Raw genomic sequence first — 16,705 nt, 5'->3', positions numbered from 1 at the left:
AGCCTGAAGCTGTGAGGTAGTAATGAGAGGGGTGTGTGACAATCTTCAGTTAAGATCACATCACACACACACACACACACACACACACACACAAACACCATTTGTCCAATATTTCACCAAATCACCATATCAACGAATTCTACATACCCTTCTGGTGGTCTCTCTCTTTCTTCTCCTTCAGACAGAGTTACAAAGGTAATTTAAAAAATCTATTGTTAAAGAGCCCAACAAATATAATTCATATCATGAAAATTTCAGGCTTTCTTTTTTTTTGGGGGGGGGGTTAAGTTGTTTTGTCACTATAGAAATGTTAGGAATAGTTAAGAATGTTATAAAACTTGAAAATTCTGCTGAAACATATTTAGATCTCTCTAAAATTGACTTTAAAAGTATAAAATAAAACAAAACCCAAAAAAAAAGATATTAAAAACACACAAAAAAAAAAAACAAAAAAAAGAGTACAACACATTTCCACCTTGTTATATAAATGCAACTGTAATACCATCATTCTCTGTCACAAATAGCTTTGCTGTAACTCATAACTTCTAGAGTATGCCCTGAAGAAGATGGAATGTCAGACAGTTGTGACTACATGGAAGAAAGCCAAGAACCTTAGGGATGGGTGGGGGGGTTGTTAGGTGTGGTTGGGGTGAGGTGGTTACTACAGGGAGTGTGGGTTAGGGGTGTGTGGGGGTGGGGGAGGGTGAGGTGTGGGGGGGGGGGGGTGTTTGGTGAGTGGGGGGAGGGGGGGGGTGAAGTGGGGTCTTGGTGGGTGGGGGGGGTGGAAGCGGGAGAAAGTCCGGGGGTGGTGGGGCGGGGTGATGTGGGTTGGGGGGGACTCTTTTCTTCTTTAGATGAGAGAAACCATGAGGAGTGGTAATGCATTTAAGTGAGAAATTTAGGTCAAGATTTTGTGCACCCACTGTATAGCACAGATACACTACAATACGAGATCATGCCATTTCACAATTGAGTGGTATGGTTCTGCCTTCTTCTATTACACAACAGTCAGTCCAGATCCTCTACCCGCCACTAAAGACCACACCTATAGGATCTCCTAGGGCTATGCAATGCTTTATATTGGCATCACAGGGCTTGCAAGACTCTGAATAAGACATTACATTTGCACAACTCTGAATGCCACCACTTGTGCCATGGCATTTACTTCTGCAACCAGCCACCACAACATTTTGAGCAGAGTACGTAAGATGACCTTCTCCCTGTCTGCTGTTTTCTCTGCTTTCCCCCATTTGATAAGAGATTACTCCCAGAGTAGGAGTCCTTCAATAGAAAGAAAGGATTGACCATTTCTGTTTGGTATCGCTAAAGGGCTGGAAAAAGCTTATTGCCTCACATACACCACTGCTCCTGCAGCTATGGGATGCCATCACAAATTGCCCCACTATCCATTTGCATATAAACTCTCATAGGCTGCATCTGCACTGCAGAAATAATCCATCTTGACACCAGTTTAACTCCCATGGTTCAATGCTATGGAATTCTGGAATTTGTAGTTTTGTGGGCTATTTAACTTTCTCTGTCAGAAATCTCTGGTGCCACAACAGACTACAAATCACAGAATTCCATAGCACTGATCCATGGCAGTTAAAGTAGTGTCAAGTGTAAAGTAGTGCATTATTTCTGCAGTGCAGTTGCCGCCATAGTCTCTTACCTAAGGAAGTCATTCACCCATGCTTTGTGTATAATCTACAGAAAATACAAGATGTAAGACAAGCTCAAATGTTATTTTTGCAGCATAGCTTTAGTCTTCCTCACACCTGCTGGATGTTCTCTCTTTGAAAGTGGTTCTTAACCCACACCTCTAACAGATACCTTGCACTTTCAGTCAAGGGCTGGCCCTCTGTTAGTCCCAGAATGGCCATGAAAAATAGATGGGAGCAATGATCAGATGGAAACACCACATGTTAAATGGTTATTAATTGATATTTGTTTACAATACTTTTCACGACACATTAACCACCAGCAAGACCTGTGAAGCAAGAGAGTTATTTATTCATTAAGCAATAAGTATGCATCTCAACGCTGAACAATTAAGGATCTGCTTACCTTACTCATATAGTTATACTCTGCCTATTAATTATTCAAAGAAGCTAATGTATGCATATTAGTTGTGTTTATGCTTAAAATTCTCCAAAGTACTGGAGAAGGGCCCTTAAGGTTTATCTCATTAGCTGTTCTGCATAGACATGAGTCAGTGATTGAATACACCTTTTACATTATTCAGGAGGAGGGGCGGCATATTTCTGTGCCTTTCTAAAGATAGTTCACTGGCATGACAAGTGAGGCAGGTATTTCCAAAAGTTGAAAGATGGAAACGTTGTACACTGAAGGCTTTGGATACAGAATTATTGCTGCTTGTTATTCACTTCTAGTTCAACGTTTTCTCAAAATGAAGGCCCAAGGTGGTTTACAAAAATTAAAAACAAATAGAGGTTTTAAAAATACAGTAAGACCTACATTATTTGCTGTGCCTCCAAGTCACAACCCTCAGATCAGGGATGTAGCCGGGGGGGGGGGGGGGGGGGGGGGGGGCCCCCCCCCCCCCACTAGAAAAATAAAGGGTGGGTGCTGCTGCGCCGCCGCTCTCAAGCCCCATTATAATGGGGGCCTTTAGTCGGGCCCCCCCCCCCTTCCTAAAATCCTAGCTACGTCCCTGCTCAGATAAACCTAGCACAAGGTTTTTGTGGTAGGATTTGCTCAGATGCAGGTTGTTATTGCTTTCCTCTGAAGCTGAGAAAGTGTGACTTGCCCATGGTCACCCACTGAATTTCCATGGCTTCACAGGAATTTGAACCCTATTTCCCTGGAGTCCTAGTTCAGCACTAAACCACTACACCATGCTGGCTCTCAAGTAAAAACATATAAAAACCTCTAACTGAAATATGATTCTAGTAGAATTAAACTACTTAAAGCCACGAAAAAGACAAAGAATATTAATCTATAGGACTGCACACTATTAAAGTTCTTATGTCAGTTCCCCAAGACTTTGTAGAACAGAAAAATGTTCACCTACCGACAGAAGAACAACAAGGAAAGGCCTGTCCTCCTAGACTTCCTAGGGAAGGAGTCTCAAAGCCTGAGAGCAGTTCCCAAAAAGGTTCTCTCCAACAACAGGCAGAAGAGGCGGATCCATTTGGGCAAATGTGGCAGTGCTGGACCATGTTCAGACTGTACTCCAGCCAACCTTCTTTGGAGGTCTTTAAGCAAAGGCTGGATGGCCATCTGTCGAGGATGCTTTGATTGTGAGTTCCTGCATGGCAGGGGGCTGGACTGGATGGCCCTTGGTCTCTTCCAACTCTATGTTTCTATAATTCTATGATTCAGTTCCTCCCACACACCTTGTCTGTCTCTTAACCTCATAGCACTCCACCCTGTCAATCTCACCCCTCCCTATCAGTTTCTCACGTTTCTCTTTGTGGGAATCAACAAGGAAGTGCCTCCGTACAAAAACTAAAGGGCATACAGCACCCTCCTCACAATGCAAGAGCCTTCAGAGACAAAAGTTATCTCCATCTATGATGTAGCATAGCATGTGTGTAGTGGTTTGAGCACTGATTGCACTATGACTCTGGAGACTAGGGTTCAAATCCTGGCTCGGCCACGTAAACCTACTGGGTGACTCTAAGCAAGTCACACTCTCTTAGCCTCACAGGATGGCAATGGCAAACCTCTCTGAAGAAACATGCCCCCCCTCCCAAAAAAAACCATGATAGGTTTGCCTTGGAGGTTGCCATAAGTCGGAAATGACTTGAAGGCATACAATGACAATGGCATAGCAATGGGAACAGGAAAACCAAAAGAGGAAGCAATTACCAAGCGTGGTCAATGAGTTCTTATGAGAGCAAATATGGGCATAGAATCCTTCACTCTCCAGCCAATGAGTTATCTCACTGGTTGCTCAGGTACCTATCATAGACTGGAATGGGAGGGCATGGGTAGAATCATAGAATTGTAGAGTTGGAAGAGACCACTAGGGCCATCCAGTCCAACCCCCTGCCATGCAGGAAATCCAAATCAAAGCATCCCTGACAGATGGCCATCCAGCCTCTGTTTAAAGACCTCCAGGGCAGGAGACTCGTAGGTTTACTCTACCCCTGCTGCTGCTTTTCTTTTGGTCTTTTCTTTCAGTTTTGATTGCTGCTTCAAAGAGAGAGAGGTGATATACGAGAGAGAAAGAAGAGGTGCTCATTCAAAACTAATCAGCAGCAAGGAATCTAATTCACTATTGTGGATCCTTACCCATGTTGTAAACATGTCAATGTGCTTTGACACATTTTGCTTTACCACTTTGTAAGCAACTTCTGGCTCAGTTAATTAAACCATTCTGGAGAAACTATGAAAAAAGAGGGAATAGAGGGCAAAATTAGATGATATGTTTAGAGTATTGCAGCTGTGCTTGCCTGAAATGATGAAAGACATCTGTCTTTGCAAATGATTTTCCTCACATATGTACCTTGTTTGGCATGCTCTGTTTTGTGATTGACTATTTAAAATTAAAGGGTTAATTTGCAACTCTGATTGCTGAGGCGTCAACTTCTGAGTTAATCATAATGAATATGATAAGCATTCCCTTTAATACCTAATACAATCCAAAGATAGCATTGAATGGAAGGGCAATACTAAATTATCCATATCCTTTTTTGATGGCTCACTGAATCATTTAAATATGCCAGACTTTTTTACATGCAGGATGAGTCTCCCTTGTCCAGAATTCTGAAACTCAAAATACTCCAAAACCCATTTTTTTCCCCCATGGGTGGCTGAGACAGTGACATCCTTTGCTTTCTGATGGTTCAGTGTCTAATTTTTAAAAAATGTAGGCTACTCTGAGAACCTTTGTGGCTGAAGAGTGGGGTATAAATACTCCAAATAAATAAATAAATTAAATAAGTGTATAAGATGTATGCAAAATATAAATCAATTTTATGTTAAGACTGGGGTCCCATCTCATTATGTAAGTCTATACAAATACAGGTAGTCCAAAATCCAAAACAAAATCTGAAATCCAAAACACTTCATGTCCCAGGTATTTCAGGTAAGGGACACTGAACCTGTACTTCAAAAATAGTTTTAAATGCACTCTGAAGGCTTAAGGTACCTAAAGCAATTACTTAAAAACATATATACAGTGGACCTGTGTCATACGCAGACGCACCTTACACAGCTTTCAGCATACGCTGGAAAAAAAACCTCACACCCCGGAAGAAGTAATGGGGCGCATACCTGGCTGAATGAAACTACATGTGAAAGGGATCTAGGAGTCCAAGTAGACCACAAGTTGAACATGAGTCAACAGTGCTATGCGGCAACTAACAAGGCCAATGCAATTTTAGGCTGCATCAATAATTAATAATAATAATTAATAATAATTAGAAGTATAGTGTCTAGGTCAAGGGAAGTAATAGTGCCAATCTATTCTGCTTTGGTCAGGCCTCACCTGGAATATTGTGTCCAATTCTGGGCACCACAATTCAAAAAGAATATGGAGAAACTGGAGCATGTCCAAAGGAGGGCGACTAAAATGGTGAAGGGTCTGGAAACCATATCCTATGAGGAATGACTTAGGGAGCTGGATACGTTTAGTCTGGGGAAGAGAAGGTTAAGAGGTGATATGATAGCCCTGTTTAAATGTTTGAAGGGATGTCATATTGAGGAGGGAGCAAGCTTGTTTTCTGCTGCTCCAGAGAACAGGACCCGAACAATGGATGCAAGCTACAGAAAAAGAGATTCCACCTCAACATTAGGAGGAACTTCCTGACAGTGGAATACACAATAGTGGAACACACTCCCTCGGAATGTAGTGGAGTCTCCTTCCTTGGAGGTCTTCAAACAGGGGCTGGATGGACATCTGTCGGGGATGCTTTGATTTAGATTTCCTGCATGGCAGAATGGGGTTGGACTGGATGGCCCTTGCGGTCTCTTCCAACTATGATTCTATGATTCTAGGAAAGTTCTAAAATAAAACAAAACACACTGACAAAAAGAGAAGGTATTCTGTTGGAGAAGAAAAGGTTAAGAGATGATTTGATAGCCCTGGTTAAATATCTGAAGGGATGTTATACTGAAGATGGAACAAATTTGTTTTCTGCTGCTCCAGAGAATAGGATATGGAACAATGGATGCAAGCTACACGAAAGAGATTCCACCTCAACATTAGGAGGAACTTTCTGACAGTAAGGGCTGTTTGACAGTGGAACACACTCCCTCGGAGTGTAGTGGAGTCTCCTTCCTTGGAAGTCTTTAAGCAGAGGCTGGATGGTCATCTGCTGGGTATGCTTTGATGCCATGAGTTCCTGCATGGCAGGGGCATGGACCGGATGGCCCTTGCAGTGTCTTCCAACTCTATGATTCTATGATGGTATGACCGAAGACCCACAGGTGAATGCACAATGCAGAATTATAGCAGGTGGATCTGGGAAACCAAGCCTTACAGAGCTGGGTGTGTCTGGCTTGGAGAAGAGGTGACATGTTTCTAGCTAGGGTAAGCAAAATTAGTTATTGCACACACACCCCACCATATAAGAACATCACAAATGAGAAAAGTCTTATGAGTAAATCCTGGAATACTTAAAATTTAGGGGGCATTGTGGGAAGAGAATGTTAAGGGGTGACATGATAGCCATGTTTAAATAACTGAAGACATGTCATTAAGAGATGGAGCAAGCTTGTTTTCTGCTGCTCTGGAGACTAGGGCTTGTACTTAAACATTAAGAACCTTTTTACTATAAGAGTGGAATAGATAGTGGAATAGATTGCCTCAAGGGTGATGGACTGTCTATCCTTGTGCGTATGTTGAGTGCCTTCAAGTCATTTCCGACTTATGGCAACCCTAAGGTTGTTATGCCCAAGATTGTAAGGGCAACCTGTTTATCCTGAGAGCGTGTGATGAAAACCTCTCCCTCCGTGGACCTATTCACAGCAAGTCTGAGAAAGACATTGAGACACCAAATTTGGTTTTAAACACCATGCATGTAACATTTATTGAATCACACAAGTAACACAAACATTGATTATCAAGAGCTCTTTCACTCACACATTCATACAATACTCACACACATTTCCTTCCGCCGAACATTGATCAGTTGTTCTCGAAGGCTGGGGATGACACCGTTGCCGTGGTAGATGCCAACAAAATGGAGATGAAAGTCCAGGGTCTTTATACTTTTTTCTTCTCTCTGGCTTTTGGCTGCTGAAGTCTTGCAATATTGCAGCCCATTACTCAACTTCTTCTTTTGGGAGGAGAGACAGGTTGTTCAGATCAGTCCGTGTTCAAAGCAACTCGTTCTGTTCAAAGTTCTCCATTGTCCTGTCAGTTCCTCATCATGGCGACTCAGGAGATAAGGTTCTTCCCGGTCATGGTTCGTCACACCTGGACGGCACCCCGCTTCAGCTTCCAAGTTTCAGACTTTCCTCGCCTCGGTTGCCAAATACCTTCGTCACATCAGTGCTTTGCGCGGAACCATCTTGTTTGTTCCTTTAGCTATGTTTAAAGCACAATTCCTTGGTTCTTCGGTTCTTCAGCTCTGGGTTTAAGTCAGAGCTCACTCATTCGTCTTACAAGGTGACCTTATCGTGGTGTTTTCCTGGCAAGATTTGTTCAGAAGAGGTTTGCCATTGTCTTCCCCTGAGGCTGAGAGAGTGTAACTTGGCCAAGGTCACCCAGTGGGTTTCATGGCGGAGAGGGAATAAAACCCTAGTCTCCAGAGTCGTGGTCCAGCACTCAAACCACTACTCCATGCTGGCTTGCTGGTTCTCCATCTTTAAAGGTCTTTAAATAGAGTTTGGATGGACATCTTTCAGGAGTGCTTTAGGTGTGTAATTCCTGCATAGCAGAGAGTTGGACTCGGTGGCTCTTGTGGCCTGTTCTGACTCTGTGATTCTACTTTTAACTGCCATGATTCCATCCAACAGAATCCTGGGAATTAGACTTTGGGGAAGTATTTCAAATTCCCTGGAGGGTTCTTTGTGTACAGAAAATTCCAATTCCCTTACCAAATTACAAACCACAGGATTCTATAGGATGGACCCATGTCAGTTAAAGTGGTTTCAAAATGCTATGGCTTGTGTGGTGTGGATAAATCCCAGACAGAGGCACAAAAATGAGCCTGGATCCCACTGGCATGTGGGCTATTGTGAGCAGGTTTTCTGAAAACCAATAGAATGGAGTGGAGAAAGCTCATATATAAATACTTTTACATATCTCCTTGTGTTCTGGGCAAGAAAAGGGAAGAAAAGCCTCTCAGTCTCTCATGTTCCACTGGTTCCAGATAATATTCCTTTAATAAATGCCTATCTGTTGCCAATTTACAAACATAGTGCTCCCTCTACTGGTCATTTGGCAATCCTACCAACAAGATCCATTTTTCAGGCAACAAAGTGCTTTGCAGAAGTCTTCATTATACTGCATATAGTGAATTCACAGGGGCTGTTACCAATGTGATGTACACAAGATACTCAACACTGGGAAGGTGCATTATGGCATAAAAGTTAAGTAAACAAAAAGGAACTAGTACTTTAATTTTTTCTGGGTTTTTTGGGCTATGTGACCATGTCCTAGAAGAGCTTATTCCTTATCCCTTTACTTTGATTTATACAAAGTAAGAATGTGATAGTGTGTAGATATGTAAATGTATGTAATGTATATATGTGTATGTGTATATGTGTATGAACATGTTTGTTTATAACGATTGTTATAGTATAAAATTGTTTTTTATTATTAAAAAAATTTATATTTAAAAATAATAATAATAATAAAAGGATTTACAGTCACACACACATCCAAGTCAATACTTGGTAGAACCAAGATAGCTGCAAGACTTCTTTGGTAAATCTGTGTCTCAACTCAAGCTTTCCAATATGCAGTGCACTCCTTTTCAAAGTCTTTTTTATCTTATTTTTGTAAATATTCATGCCATATAAAGATATTTGTAAAAGTATCACCTCAATCTTGATGAGAGTCGATTAATTGATCCAAATTTAAGAGTCCTTTAGAATAAAATTGGTGACGCCACTGTCCACAAGTGGGGATTCAAAGCGGCCATGGAATGCTCTTCGGCCCCACCGGTCCCGTCCCTCTCCTCCCGACTGCCGTCTGGGAAGCCTGAGAAGCGGGATCACAGAGTATTGAGCCTCCGCCGAGCCCCCTTCAGCCCCCCTATACCAAGGGGGGAACTTCGGGGTTGTCAGACAAAGCCTGAACTCCCCCAAAAGCCATGATGTCCGATCAGCCCTTGGCCAGCTAGCCAAAAAGCTTCTCAACGGGCGCCATTACCAACCGGAAGTCAAAAATAATAATAATAATTTATTAAACAGAGATTGAACATAACATCACACATTACCTATTTAGCTTATTACATACAGTTGTAAACTGCTTAGACACTGCTTAGGCGGTATGAAGCGGTATATAAATGAAGCTTGTTTTGTTTTTGTTTTGATTTAATACATATAAATCCCAATGCCAACGCTAACGTCTCTCTCACTCACTGTAACTCGTATCCAAACTAACTCTAACCCTGACTCTAACTATCCTCTATCTGTGACCCTAACTCTTCCAACCACTCAATCTCCTAAACCCCACTAAATAATCCCTAACTTGACAGACTCCCTCTCAACCTTGACCAATTGTTATATACCAGCCTTTTCAAAATCTCATACATTCCAATCACCATTGCACGGCACCCTCATTCCCCTCCTGACAGATCCTTACCCTATTACATCTACTACACGGTGCACACATCACCTTACCTCTCCCAGGGTTTTAGAAAGGAAATCTGAAGGGAACCCATACACACACCAAATGACTGAGCATGTTTGGTGTCCATGCAATGGTGGTTGAGGGCAGCTGAATAGGATAGAGTATCCTGGAAGAAGGCATGGATGACTGATGGAAGAGTGAACAGGATGTTGCCAGTATCATTCACATGCATTATTTTCAGCTCCCATGTGATTAATGGTATGTAAAAGCAGGATATCCAGCATGCCCATACTTTTAGCAGTTTGCTTTATGGGCGGTGGGGGTGGGTGTATTTTACTTATTCATAATAAACATTTCTGTCAGTCACGTGAAATAAAGAAAAGGGCTCTGAATTTATGTACCAACCAGAGAGACAAAAATACAGTGGTTTGGTTCCAGGACTCTCACTATATACAATAGTGTAATGAAATGGTGTCCCAAATGGCAAAATCAAGGTTTGCTTTTTGGAAATTCATTTGCGGAGGGGGGAGTCATATTTTCAAGACTTAATCTGTGGTTGCAGAATCCATGGATTCAGGGGACCAATTGTAGTTATAAATGCATTTCATCATCATATCCGTATGTGCTAATAACCCCAGCCTGAGTGTAAGATTAACTTAATGATTAATCCATACCTACTTATTGGTTCCAATCAAACCTGTAACTTTCAGAATTCTTCAGCCACCATAGCCAATGCTAATGCTGGCAGGAGCCACACAGTTCGGGGATTTATAGTCCAAAAAGAGTATATTATATTTCCTAGATCAGGGTATAACTCTAAAGTTATACACAAGTAAATTACATTGATTTCAGTGGAATTTACAATCACGACTTCAGGCAGAGAATTGCCAAGTTAATGGCATTAAACCTACTGAAATCCAAATATTTTCAGCTTCCTCTGAACTGTTGAATAGGACCTGAATCACTGGTGCTGTAGAACTGTAGGGTGGGTGGTGAAGTTGGATAGAGATCATAATCTGACTGGTACAGGGGGCCCTTGGTATCGACTGGGGTTTGGTTCCAGGGTCCCCGATGGATTACAAAATCTGTCGATGCTCAAGTCCCACAATACACAATGGCGTAGTAAAATGATGCCCCTTACAAATGGCAAAATCAAGGCTTGCTTTTTGGAATTTTTATATATATTTATATATTTTCAAGCCATGGATGGTTGAATCTGTGGATAAGGAGGGCTTACTGTACATCAAGCAAGCTTAAGCAGTGGTTTCCTAGAAATACTCACAAATTTGCACAGAGGCTGCTCAGCCATTTCCAGAATAGAAGTGCTCCCATAACAAAGCCCTTGCTTAATGCTTAGCTTAGTTTTAGTTTATAATAGTAGCAGTAGTAATGATAATAGCTTTACTAATACTATTATTGGCCTGTTACAGACTGCCAAAATAAAGCTGCTTCGGGTCTCTCTGGAGATATGCTATTTAAATGATGCATGGGTCCTAAGAGTCTGGAGGTCGCACCAAAGCCACGCTCCATTCCTAAGCACTGGAGTGCAGCTTTGGTGCAGCTTCCGGATTCTTAAGATGCATGCATCATTTAAATTAGCCTACTCCCCCCAAGAGACCGAAGCAGCTTTATTTTGGCAGTCTGTAACAGGCCATTGTTATGTTATGTTCTACTACTATGGCATCTTTTACAAAGTGCCACAACCATCCTTCTTTCGATGAGTCAGGGCAAGCCTTTTTGGTACATTGCAGAACCATCCTCTGTATCAGCAAAATCCAATCACCCTTTTCCTTGGGCTGTCAAACAGATCTCTCTGAAGAATTATTCAGTGACACCAAACACCAGGCTGATACTATCAGACAATTACAGACATCAAACTTCTTCTCCAGTTAAAGCAGCTAATAATTAGCCACTTCTGAGCTATCCAGTTGTCACACTGGGGAATGTGCTAACGCTCAAACACTAGACAGGTTATTTCTAAAATGAGAAAAGACGTTCTTGATTTATGGAATGTTTCATGTCAATCTGTCTTTGCCTTTGTTGAATAGGCCTCACCAGATGTCGCAGTACACTCTGCCACCATTGCCAGGATGAGACCCATTGTGTGTTTCTGGGTCTCAGTTGCACTCTACTACTTTCTTTTGCTGTCCTAACGTTTCACCTCTTTCCTGTAGAGTTAGCAATTCTTTCAGTCAAGGAACCAGAACCCAGAGATTGGAGAGTTTGCTTGTTTTGGACTCCAGTTCCTAGAATTTTATAGCAACCATAACAGTTCAATAAAGTAATTTCCCCCAACCCTGACATAGCATAATGGTAGGGAACATGTCTTGCATGTATAAAATTATAAGCATCTAAGGTTCCAGAATATTCAGTTAAAACTGGGATGGGCAACTGTGGAGGGTCCAGTGGCCTGGAACTTCCTAGGAGGCACATGGATTGCCAAAAAAGTACAAAAAAGAAAGAAAAACAAAACAAGAAGTGACTGGAGGGCCACCACAAAATGTCCTTCCTTCCCAGAGTTTATGTTGGATAGCAGGGACTAGAATAGAGTGTCAGATTGTCAAGGGTTAAAGTCAGCACACTGGGAAATGCTTAGATGTGTGTGTGTGGCTGACCATGAGCATCAAGCCTGGGAAGAACAAGGCTGATCAAGCACAGCTGATGCTCATAACCTCAAGGACACTTTGGTGCCAGTGTGCACTTGTACCTGGATGATGAAACATCTGACTGGATTGCACAGGAACTCACTGAGTTTGGGAAACCACATGGTCTGAAGGGTATATAAACTCAGGGGCTTCCAGTAATTGCTTGTGGGTTGTAGTAGGAGTTTGGTATTCGTTTGTGATCTGTATTATAGCACTGTAAATAAAGCACTTCGGGAGACTTGGCTTGTCTGGTCGTTTATCAGCTGAAGCCTGGCATCGGTTGCTGAGAGTCCCCGGAGGTTCCTGCACTTCTTCAGTTCCTGGAAGACATCCAGCTGCTGTTATCTCTACTGGGAATTGGAACCACGTTTCTGTATTTGCCAGCTTACTCTGCCATACAGCCAACATTCGCTACAGGGCTCAAATGAGTTGCTGACATAAAGCCACTATAGTTTACCAAAATAAACAGACTGATTGATGTGAGAATAGACCTTTCTTCAAGAACCCAGTGATATTGTGATCTGAATGTTGGATAAGAACTTCAGGGGACCAGGGTTCAAATCCACATGCAAATCTGAATACAGTGCGTCCTCGCCTTACGCGGGGGATCCGTTCCGGATCCCGCTGCGTAAGGCGAATTCCGCCTATGCTCGAGCCCCATTGGAAACAATGGGGCTCGTGTGCGGTGGCGTGGCAGCACGGGCACGTGCGGGGCACAACGGGGGCGCGCACCCATTCAATTGAATGGGACGCGCCGCCCCTTCCGCCCTGTGCGCGCCCCGCGGCTTGAGCGCATAAGCTCAAGGCCGCGTATGGCGCGGCTGCACTGTAAATCTTGCCAAGAAAAACTTAGGATAGGGTTGCCCTAAGTGAGCGTCAAGAGATCCAGCATGGTGTAGTGGTTTAAGTGTTGGATCAGGACTGAAGGACAATGATTTTAATTGTTTTATTGGTCATGGAAACCCACTGGGTGAACTTGGGCAAATCACATATTCTCTGTAATACAGCAGAGCCTTGCCTTACACGGGGATCCGTTCCATTCCCCCCCCCCCCACATATAAGGTAAATACCACATAAGCTCGAGCCCCATTCAATAGAATGGGCTCGTGCTCATGGTGGCATGGTGCGCACACGCACCATGGGCACACACACTATTCAATTAATTGCAGTGCGGCTTCCATGTAAACATGAAGCCGTGTGTGGCGCACCCGTGTATGGAGCGGGCATGCTGTATTTCACCTTAGTGTTAGTGTTGCCATAAGTCAGAAAAGACTTGAAGGAACACAAGACAACAAGTCAGAGTTGAACTGAAAGTACAGTCACCCCTCCATTCCCATGGACTTGAGATCCGTGGTTTTCAATATTCATGGAGGGGCGATCTCTATTAATTTCAATGGGGCATGGTCCCATGGCAAGCACTCTATGGGTGTTCATGGGCATGCACCCCATTCAATCCTATAGGGCTTGAATATCGGTGAGTCTCTATTTTCACGGGGGGGAGGGGGTTCAGGAACAGATTCCCTGTGAAAACGGAGGGCCGACTGTATATAACAATAAGAAGAACCCAGGTCCCCCAGCAGATGTTGTGCACCCACAGTTTAAATTGTGCTTGGAGACAAGCTGGAAGTCAGTGGAACTGTTTCCAGTAGCCTGTCCCAATTAGCAGACTAGTGTCTGTATTTTGGTACTCATTATTTACTAAGCAATCTTCAAAGTTAAGCCCCATTCACATATCTATTACATTTTTCTTTCCTTTCTGGACACCCAGTACAGTGCACATGAACACAAAAGAACAATACTGTACAATCGATTTTACTGATTTGAATTCCCACCATCACACCCCAGTCTATCACACAATCAACATTTTCAAATCAGTAAGAAATCTCAACTGAGGCCGTCATACTTTAGCCACATCACGTGAAAGCATGGCTCACTAGAAAAGCCAATAATGCCTGAAGGGCAGTAGAGAGAGGAAGATCACATACCAGATGGATAGAGGCAAGATTGTATAAAGGCAGCTTCTCCTATTAGAGCAGGATTCAGGAATTTGTGGGGTTGCAGTTGTCACTGGATACAAGCCCACTGGTCAGTGGTGGAAGACTGGATGATGGGAAGATTTCATTGTGATGATGGGAATTTCATGAACATTGGATGAGACGCAGACTCCCTGGCCCTATATGGCAGGAGAATGGAGTTTCTCTGTTTGTTGCAGTGAGTATTAATATAGGGAAGATGAGGATCTGGAAAACGTAAAGTAAATGTATTAAAATGGCACACAAGCTGAATTCTCCTTACATTTTGATAAGAATAAGAAGTTGTTGCTTCTTTTTGCAAAGACAGCTAGCCACCTAGATCTATTTCCTGACATTTTCATCTAGCATGTTCCTTTTTGTCCTGAAATGGTGGACATCTGAACAGCTCTTATTTTTTACCACATTTTATTTTCCATAATTTTCTTTATCCAGCATATTTTTTCTCTCTCTCCCCTTCCAAAATATTTTGGCTCCTTTGGTAGTCAAGCATTATTTACACTGAAAACCTGAAGCATCTGCATGGCTTCTCTATTGCGGTTCCTTTGAAATCTCTTGAATTAAATTGTTTGGACTGAACTGCCAAGATTTCAAAACTTGTTGCTGACAGAAAACATATGCAGTACCAAAAATGGCAAAAGAAAGTCTCTCTCTGGTTGTAAAGAGCCTCGCTTCCACTAGGGGGCACAGCCTACCTATCTGAATTGTGTACAGATGGTTTTGCAGTCAGTATTCAGACATAGTCAGAAATCCTTGTACAGTACAGTACTTTCAACCACCAATTGAGCTATTGTTCTTTAATTCCAGCAAATAGTTCCTGTAAGGTTAATTATAATTTCTTGCTCTTTCTAATCTGATGCTGTTTTAGGGAAACTAATAATCAATAACTCAAGCTGGATTTATTATTATTATTATTATTATTATTATTATTATTATTACTGTATTCTGCCATTCTCCCAAGATGGGGAGTCAGGGCTGCTTACAATACTAAAAAACAATACAGTTTAAAGCATATAAAACAGTACATTAAAACAGAATTAAATTAATGCAACAATTAAAATAAATTACCTATTAAAATATCAAATAGTTTTAAAAGATTAAAATGTTTGAAACACATTAAAACAACATTTTATGCACACTTATGGACTCTCCTGTGCTCCACACTTACTCTTTCTTTATCAAGATGACCAGGATGTTTCTTGTATATTCCATGCTGTTGTTGTTGTTGTTGTTGTTGTTGTTGTTGTTGTTGTGTGCCTTCACATCATTTCCAACTTATGACAACCCTATCATGGGGTTTTCTTGGTAAGATTTGTTCTGGAGGTTTAGTATTGCTTTCCCCTGAGGCTAAGAGCATGTGACTTGCCCAGTAGGTTTCACGTCTGAGCTCCAGAGTCATAGTCCAACATTTACACCACTATGCCACACATATACCAGTGTCAATATGGAAGGAAACCACGTACAATCCAAGGGCTGCACCATGAGGATGTGGTTATATAATGAACACCTTCAAATGGAAGGAGGGAAGCTTAAGTATTTGTGCGCTCTAACCCATTTCGTTAGATAGATAATGTAGACGGTAGTCCACAAAGGTTTACAACAGATGATACATGTCCATCTTTAAGGTGCCACAAAACACTTTGTTTTTTTATGCCAGACAAAACGAAATGAAATGAAACATAAATTAGTCTGTTTGCAACAGTAGTTGTAGGCCAATAGTTCATATTTAAGTTCCCATGTTATTACGACTTATGTGCTGAAAATTGATAAATTGTTTTTCCATTTTTCCCTGGGGTGGAAGGAGAGGTTGTAGCCATGTTAGTCAGTTGTGGATTTCAGCACACATGAGTAGTAGTAATATTTAAATACAGACTAGTGGCTTATAGCCAAACATGTAGTTGCCAAATTCCACCTGATATTAACATTTTCTGTACAAAGACTGAAATATGGATACAATTGAGGAGTGGTGTAAATTGGCTCACAAGGGGATAAGAAATAGCCCAAAGCAGGGAGAGCATTTAGTAAATTATTAAAATTACACAGTCTCCACAGTGATGGCAGAATTCAGAGACATAGCCACGTTTGCCTGGAATATCAGTATGCAAAGGGATCTTGTAGCACCGTTGAGACTGAAAAAAGAAGTTGTAGCATAAGCTTTCATAGACTTGGTTTTACTTCTCAGATACATGTGATGGTTTGCTACTCTGAGCATGTACATCATTCCACCGCTTTGATCTAATTTGGAAAAGCGGTATATAAATAAACATTATTATTATTATTATTATTATTATTATTATTATTATTATTATTATTAT

This window comes from Sceloporus undulatus, chromosome 2 (genome assembly GCF_019175285.1).
Source record: "Sceloporus undulatus isolate JIND9_A2432 ecotype Alabama chromosome 2, SceUnd_v1.1, whole genome shotgun sequence".
NCBI lineage: Eukaryota > Metazoa > Chordata > Lepidosauria > Squamata > Phrynosomatidae > Sceloporus > Sceloporus undulatus.
The sequence above is the reverse complement of the archived record's forward strand: the minus strand, read 5'-3'. Positions refer to the sequence as shown.